At 45.7% G+C, this 2,525-nt stretch overlaps 1 pseudogene; it reads right to left on the bottom strand.

Annotated features, from left to right (window-relative positions):
• Nucleotides 1-208: 208 nt before the first annotated feature.
• On the bottom strand, nt 209-1,378 carry LOC149162370 (phospholipase A1-Igamma1, chloroplastic pseudogene; annotated as a pseudogene).
• Nucleotides 1,379-2,525: the final 1,147 nt, after the last annotated feature.

Genomic DNA, 2,525 nt, shown 5'->3' with positions numbered 1-2,525 from the left:
CTCTGTTCATGTCTGTAACAGCTATATTTTCTTTTTAAAGATCATATTGACAGACTGTAAATGATTGGAATTTGTTTTGCTTTTTAGTTCCAACATGCCTTGCTAGTCAGAGTCTCGAAAAATGTATTCCTAAAAACTAAGATACTCTTTTTATATATAAAAAATAGCGCAAATGCATTACTTTCACACATTGATCTGTACACATTCACTATATTGGAACCTCGAAACCCAGAGACTCTTGCACTAGTACGTGGTTAGGAGATGGGATATCCTCGGCTTCTCATTCAGGCTGCACCCATCTTCCATACGAGTTGCGGACGAGGCCCTTGTTCTCCAATTGATACCAGTTCCCCGCCACCATTAACTCCGGCCTCAGCATGTCGGAAGCCTTGTTCACCAACGCCACGTCTCGTTTGGCATCCCCTGATCGGAATGGGGCGCACCAGCTCTCGTACCCATCCAACAAATGAAGATATCCCTCCAGGTTGTGATAATCTGCAGGGTCGAGATTTGGTTTCAGAGAAGGCGAACGTCCGTGATCCAACTTGATTTCCACTCCAACGTGAGCGTATGTCCAGGGGAAACGGTCAAGCAACGGCTTCATCAGTCGCTCGAATTTTTCCATCCCTTCGTTGAAGATGATCCCGGGCATCTTGGGAACCATGTCCTGTTCGCTCACCACGCGCAGAACCTTAACCCCCATAGCCTCCAATCTGTCTTTGAAAGCCCAGTTGCCCACTCTCGGAGCTCCGAAAGAGAACACAGTCACAGGGACGTTCCTGTCGGGATCGGTTTTCAGCGAATTGAGGCCCTTCGCTGCGACCTCGTAAGCGCTGAGCAGAGCGAGGGCACCGCCGAGGCTGTGGCCGGTCATGGTGATACTCACGTCTTCTCCTTTCTGCGTATACACATCCACCAGGCGGCCGAGCTCCTTCATTGCCTGCTCGGATGCGCTGAGCTTGTTGTATCCCGTGTTGTGGTCCTTTGAGGTATATATGCTCAGAAACCCTCGCTCCACCTTCACTGATGAATTCTCGTGCAGGCTGCCTACCTCTCCCAGGGGATGGAGAATATCCTGAAAATCCTCCATCCACTCGAGCTGCGTCACAGTCCCCCTCCACACCACCACGATGTCTCGCCTCCCCAGGCGCCTCACCTTCTCATCTGTGCTGACTGCAACATATCCAATCCAGTTGGAGTCCCTGCTCCATGTATTATCGTCCATGGAAGATGGGCGGCCGAACCATTTTGGGATGTGAATGTCCGACATGGCGTAGAGATACTTGGTGATGTTGTAACCCGTGTTGTCCAGCCCCACCTTGTGGAACATCTTGTTGAAAGACGGTTGACGATTCGTATGGAGCGTCGTGCCTGGCATTGCTCAATTCAAATCAACGGTTAATGATTACCCGATCATCTAAAACCAAATCGAATTGCACATATTTTGACACGACAGCAGTTTGGAGAGTTCATTTCAGAGGGAAACGCCTTACGGCGTAAATATATGATGGAGAGTTGAATGCAGAAAAGCTAGACAATTGGATTAGACAACTTGATGTTTATTGCAGAGTGCAGAGTATTGATTCAGACAAGAGAAAGATTCAGCTGGCAAGCCTACACCTTGGAGGCATTGCCTTGGTTTTGTGGGAAGGCGGGACCCAAGCTGACATGAAGAGACATTGTAAGACTATTTCTTTCTGGAGTGAATTTTTTTCTACAATCAAAAAGAAGTTATATCCATTGGCCTACATGCAGAAAGCCATGATGAGCTGGCAAACTCTTCATCAGTTGAAAGGGCAAAGTGTACAAGGATACACCCAAGAATTTAGAAAGAAAGCATTGATTCTAGGAATCTCATTAGACTCGCCTGAGACTCTGTTGAAGTACATCGGTGGTCTACACAGCTACATGAGGCACACTATCCTCATGTTTAATCCCACAAGTATAGATGAGGTGTCTGTTCAAACTGTGCATCTAGAAGCTAGAGGAAAGAATGGAAACCCAGAAGTTGGGGGATCGTCCCAACCCACTGCAAGCAAGAATAAGGAGAAAAGAAAACAGAAATGGAAAGCAAGGAAGGCCAATACTGCACAGAAAAGCAAGTCTTCATGCACTCACTATAGGAAGGATGGGCATGATGATGAGCATTGTTGGATTCTGCATCGGAGCTGAGACCTAAGAAGTTTGAGGGCAAGAAGAAGAAGACTGCTGCAGCTATTCAGAAAGATTTGGGGTCAGACTCAGGAGATGAAACAACCATTGCAGCCATAGGTATAAAAGGTAAGAATTCTGAAGCATCTACTAGTAATTCTGCACAATCTACTATTGATGAAGAAAATGAGAGAAAAGGACATGAGCTTTTCCATATTCGAGTTATTTCAAAAAGTCAAAAGATTGATACTTTGTTTGATAGTGGCTCACAAGTAAATTTAATTTCTGAAGCAATTGTAAAGAAGTTGGGATTACAAGAAACCATACCCATTAGGATGGTTAAATGATAAAGCACAACTACAAGTGACTAGACA

The sequence above is a fragment of the Pinus tabuliformis genome, chromosome 5_2 (assembly GCF_031772625.1).
Source record: "Pinus tabuliformis cultivar Carrire ecotype Pingquan chromosome 5_2, CPIR1, whole genome shotgun sequence".
Taxonomy (NCBI): Eukaryota; Viridiplantae; Streptophyta; class Pinopsida; order Pinales; family Pinaceae; genus Pinus; species Pinus tabuliformis.
The sequence above is the reverse complement of the archived record's forward strand: the minus strand, read 5'-3'. Positions and strand labels throughout refer to the sequence as shown.